General features: G+C 43.6%; 1 pseudogene; it reads right to left on the bottom strand.

The window, feature by feature from the left end:
* Positions 1-1,369: 1,369 nt before the first annotated feature.
* LOC103749122 lies at positions 1,370-3,575 on the bottom strand (annotated as a pseudogene).
* Positions 3,576-5,827: the final 2,252 nt, after the last annotated feature.

Raw genomic sequence — 5,827 nt, 5'->3', positions numbered from 1 at the left:
AAACAATAAATAAATTTTTTAAAAATAACAATAAATAAAGCCGGACATGGTGGTGCACACCTTTAATCTCAGCACTCAGGAGGCAGAAGCAGGCGGATCTCTGTGAGTTCAAGGCCAGCCTGGTCTACACAGTGAGTTCTAGCTAATTTTTTTTTCAACTTTTTATTTCATTCATTGTAGAATGCTGATCACTGCCCAAACACAAAGGTTTAAATATTTATTTTGCAAGGACTCACATGGAAATTAAGACTAGATAGTAGTTTGGGAGAGAAAAAGATGACACAAGAGGGGTTGTGACCAGTATTCTGCAAAAGCATGATGGTCATAGGCTTGAAAATAGCATCAAGAATCTTTTACCGCAGTCCTTATTCTCCGCCACCACTTACCTCTGCCTTTATTTTGACAGTTGGTACTTGAAGCTGTTTCTCAGCCTCTAATTCACTCATTCTGCTTTGGAAGGGTTGGGTTTCAGATTTAATACCTCCTGCCCTAGACCCCAAGTGAAGCTTGGGATTTTAAGTATTTTAAGCAGAGCTAAATGTTTAGGATCCGATAATTTTACTCATAAGTATTTATTAGAAATCTTAAAAAAAATTATTATTTTTATTTTATGTGTATGAGTGTATTGCCTGCATGTATGTGAGTGCACCAGTGTCGTGCAGTGCCACGGAGGTCAGAGGAGGGCTTATGGATTCCCCTAGAACTGGAGTTAAGGACAGTTCATAGCCACCATGTGGGTGCTGGGAATTGAACCCGGGTCCTCTGCAAGAGCACACAGTGCTCTTAACCGCTGAGCCATCTCTCCAGCCCCTAGAGATGTTTTTAAAAACATAAATTACCCAATTTTGATTTACAGTAGCATAAAACTTAAATGTTTAACTTAAATGTAATTCAAAATACATCCATAAGAAAAAAATTGTTATTTCTCTTTTGAGACAGGTTCTCGTGTAGCCCAAATTGCATCCAAACTTCGTCTTCCTGACTTTGCTTCCCAAACGCTGGGTAAAATTAGAGGCGTACACCATCATGCCCAGCTTAGGAAAGTTAAACCACCACAATTTTTCAAACACTTAAGGAATAAAGTAGATAATATGCTCAATATGCTCATCTAAACAGGTAATTTCGTATTACTGCGGCTAAGACATCTTGTTCAGTGGGTAAAGAGGACCTGCTTTATGTGTGTACACAGTGTAATAAAAATACCGTAATTACGATTTTACAGTGTTGTGATTTGGGTAGTGCCGGTGTTCGCTCCTTTCTTCATAGGGGAAAGGAAATTCCTTTGAAAATCGCTTGACTCCTGGACAAAAATGATCATTTTTCTCCCGGATCATTCTGTAGCCTTCCAGATTCAGATAAAAGGGACAGTTCAGCCTTTCAGAGAGGACAGTCCAGCTCTCATGAAGTCATCTACTAGGAGAATGTTGGTGGCAATCACAGTGCAGGCGTGAAGAAGCTGTTTCTTCACACAGTAGTTACCCCATACGCCTACTTCTGCTACCATTGGCTCACCCGTGTTCAAATCTGCACCAACAAGCTGACCCGACTCTGAATGTTCGGCTTGAACTTTAATGTTTCCTGAAGGCCAAAACCAGAGTTCTGGGCAAGAACCTTGGGAATAATGAGTAAAGCATCTGCAAATGCCTGGACTCCACGCTGAGCCCTGCTCTTCACACTGGGCTTGTATTTAATCAGGGCTTCTGCCATGGCCACTCCTATGGCACCAGCACCCGAGACAACACAACCATCATCAACAGCATTTTTGACAGCTCTCAAGCCATCTCTTACTGCACCCTTGATTTGAGTCAGTGCGTACTTATTTGGTCCTTTGACCAGTAATGGGACAGAACGAGGATTGTTACATTTCTCAATGAAGTTGAACTCTTCTCCCAGTGTACACTCATACACAAATCCTGCGTGTCCCAGACAGTCAGGATTCAGGTCATCAAAGGAATTCAGAGCTACCCCACCACAAGCAATAGTCAGCCTCTCCATATTTCTCCTCTTCGCTCTGCTCGGAGCTACTATGCCTTCTTTTGCAAGGGCATCTAAGGAAAAGGGGTCAATTTCCCTTTTGATTAATAACAACAAATCCTTCATCTGAATCACCAGAGACCTTCTTCTTCAATTCTATTTTTTCTTTCACTCTGTCTTCAATGAATTTTCATTCAGTTTTTACTAGTTTTTCTCTCTCTTCTGCACTCGAAAGAAAAACCCAGAATTCACATTTGTTTTCTCATATTCTAAGGACACGTTGCATGTGAGGATATATGAATTTTCTACTCTTTTCTTCATATCAGGATGCCGTGCTCTGTGATTGACAGCTAGCCCTGGATTAAGCTTATATCAGTTTCAGACTTATGCTTCATGTCCATGATTTCAACCATGAAATGCTCAATGGGTTCATCTTTTTTCTTTTTTTAAATTTTTTTTTTAAGAAAAAGCATTTCATTACAACTTTAACATACTCAATAACAATTTCCAGAGCAAAGATGCATCTCTTTCAAAAGTGGCTATAAAATTTTTAGGCTCACAGTTGAATTAATACAGTTATACAACAGCTGACCCCCCTAAAACAAAGACCTCTAGATAGGCTGACTAGATTCACCAGGTGGACAAGTGATGGGGAATGGCTGGGGTGCCGACAACACAGCAGACAGTAGGAGGGAAGACAGCGTTAAAGGGCTCTAGTGAGGGGAGGGAGGCTATGGGAGGTGCCATCTGGGAAGTGGGTGTATAGTTGAATACGATGGGTTGGGATGTTCTGTGTGATATATACACACACACCAAAAAAAAATCAACAAACTTTAAAAAATGAGTTATATGTGAGGAGGAAGCATAAAAGTTAAGTCATGTTAAGCAGCAGAGGTGATAGACATTCCCACTGAAATCTACCTGATGATTTCATATTCATCTTTTTTTTTTTTTTTTTTTTTCGGTCTTTTGGAGACAGGGTCTCCCTGTAGCCCCAGCTGTCCTGGAACTCATTATGTAGACCAAGCTGGCCTTGAACTCACAGAGATCCACCTGCCTCTACCTCCCAAGTGCTGGGATTAAAGACGTGCGCCACCACGCCCAGCCATCTTTTTTCTTAATGGCCAAAATGGAGTGCACTACAGTCTCTGTTAAGGCATCTGCAAGCTCAGCGTGAACTTTAGTTGGTAGGGATGTTCTGGCCACATCCATAACTGTTTCTCTGTCCATGTCTCTGTTTAATTTGTTCCAAAAACTGGAGGGCCTTTTCCTACGCAGCTTCAAAGCCTTCAGTTATTATCTGGGATGAGGCCCCTCAGAGATGCAGAGGTCGGTCCGCCTGTTTTAGCAGCTCCCCACTAATAAGGACTCTGGAACTAGTACAATCACCGGTTATGCCATCCTGGGCTGTGGCCACTTTTGCTATTAAAGAGGCTGTTGGGTGTTGAATTTGCATTTCCTGAAGCAGTACGTTGCCGTCTTTATTAAGCTTGATGTCTCTAGCACCAGAAACAAGCATCTTTGTGGTACCCTTGGACCCCAAAATGGTTCACTGCCTACGCTGCCTTCACCCAGGCCACCTCGGCCTTGGGGTTCAGGGTCTTCACCACCCACCACTAGGCCAGCTCAGGGAGCGACCGAAAGCAACAGGCAACCCACTCAGCATGGCCTGGGCTCAACTAATTTTTTTAGCTTTAAAAAAAGACTGGAGAGGCTCAAGGGTTAAGAGCACTGGCTGGTCTTGGAACAAACAATTCCCAGAGGCTGACAATTTTAATTCTGGTTGCAGGGGATCTGATGCCCTCTTCTGGCCTCTACAGGCATTACAGTCATGTGTGCATTTACATACACACAGGCAAAACAGACATATAAAATAAAAATGATTTAAATTTTTAAATAATGAATCTTAAAATGGGGAACATGTTCATGCAAACCCCTTTCTTCTCCCCCTTCTCTTGGATAAGGGAAGAGCACATGGCCATGTGTGGATGATTCTACTAACTGAAAACTAGGGTAAGCCATTTGCACATAGTGGGGGTGCAAGTGTGGGGTCTGCTGCTCTCTGGAGGTCCTGCTCCAGTGTCTCACAATCCTGTACGTCCCACTCCCTCTCTTTCGGGTAGCCAATCCTTCCCCGCTCTGTTACCAAGGCCCCTGCAGATCAGAGAACATTCTACAGAAGATTCTACAGTGCGAAGTCCTGTGAATTAAATCTATTCCTGACAGTTAACTTTATTTGGGTCAGCTTGTCTTTAATGTCTACAAAGTCTAGTACTGCCTTCTTTTTTTGGTCTTTTTGAGACAGGGTCTCCCTGTAGCCCCAGCTGTCCTGGCATTCACTGTGTAGACCAGGCTGGCCTTGAACTCACAGAGATCCGCCTGTCTCTGCCTCCCGAGTGCTGGGATTAAAAGCGTGCACCACCATGCCTGGCACATATTATTGCCTTTTTAAAAATTGTGTGCCTCCAGAGTGCTAGGATTACAGACATGCACTGCAACATGGCTCAAGTTTACAGGTATTTTCTTTTTTGAAGTGTTACTACATTTTAATTTATTTGTATGCATGGGGGGATGTGAGGCACAGGAAATCAATTCTCTGTTTTTATAATTTTTATTATTTTTATTTTATGTGTGTGAATGTATTGCCTGCATGTATGTGACTGCACCCATGTCGTGCAGTGCTGAGGAGATCAGAAGACAGTTTATAGATTCCCCTGAAACTGGAGTTAAGGATGGTTCATAGCCACCATGTGGGTGCTGGGAATCAAACCCGAGTCCTCTGCAAGAGCAGTCAGTGCTCTTAACCACTGACTCTCTCCAGCCCCTGATTCTCATTTTTTTAATTACATTTTTAAAACGTATTTGTGTGCCTATGTGTGCAAGTGGACACATGCCAGAGTATGCCTGTGGTCAGAGGACAATTTACAGATGTTCTCCCTCCACCAAGTGCATCCCAAGGATGGAACCTAGGTCATCAGGCTTGGTGGCAAGCACCCTCACTATCTGAGCCATTTCTTCAGCCCAAGTGTTTCTCTGTCTTTTTTTCTCTTCTCTACTTTTATTTTATGTGTATGAGTGTTTTGCCTGCATGTATGTAAGTGCACCCATGTGTGCAATGCCCACAGTAGCTTTGGATTCCCGGGAACTGGAGTTGGGGACTGTTAGCCACCATGTGGTGCTGGGAAGCAAACCCAGGCCCTCTGGAAGAGCAGCCAGTACTCTTAACTGCTGAGTCATCTCTCCAACCCTTTCTCTTTGTTTTTTTAATGTGGAACACTTCATGAATTTGCGTGTCGCCCTTGCTTGGGGGCGGTGCTAATCTCTGGATCCGTCCAGTTTCAGTGTACTGGCTGCTGAAGATAACCCAGGTGCCTCTTCATAAAAGAGAAATTAGATACCCATGGGGGGAAAAGCTTTTCTGTAAAACAAAAACAAAACAAAAAAAACCCACCTTTGGCTTTTAAGTTGCTTGCTAATGTATTTAGGGTCAGTAGCAGGATTAGGACTAGGCTGCTTCTCTGAGAGGCCGCCGTCCAGAGCCACATTCTCTAACACAGTTCCCTGGATTTCTGCCCTTCCTGAGCTACTCTGCCCCTGCTTGTTTCTGCTGCCTGCTGGATCTTGCCTGCAAAGATGACAGACAAATTACTCATTAGTGAAGCCCTGTCTTGTTGACAGATTGGACAGGAAAGCTTTCAGTAGCACAAGCGGTTTTGGGGCCCTGCGTGGTAACGTTGTGTGGAAGCACACGCTGGAAATCCCAGTAGTTCAGAGGTAGAGGCAGAACAAATAGGAGTTCAAGACTGGTCTGGGCTGCAGGAGACTTTACGTAATTGGGGGGAGGGGGCAGGAG

Source organism: Nannospalax galili, unplaced genomic scaffold (assembly GCF_000622305.1).
Source record: "Nannospalax galili isolate Female #2095 unplaced genomic scaffold, S.galili_v1.0 scaffold1526, whole genome shotgun sequence".
Lineage (NCBI taxonomy): Eukaryota > Metazoa > Chordata > Mammalia > Rodentia > Spalacidae > Nannospalax > Nannospalax galili.
Note: the sequence above shows the minus strand (reverse complement) of the source record. Positions and strands in the feature narration are given on the sequence as shown.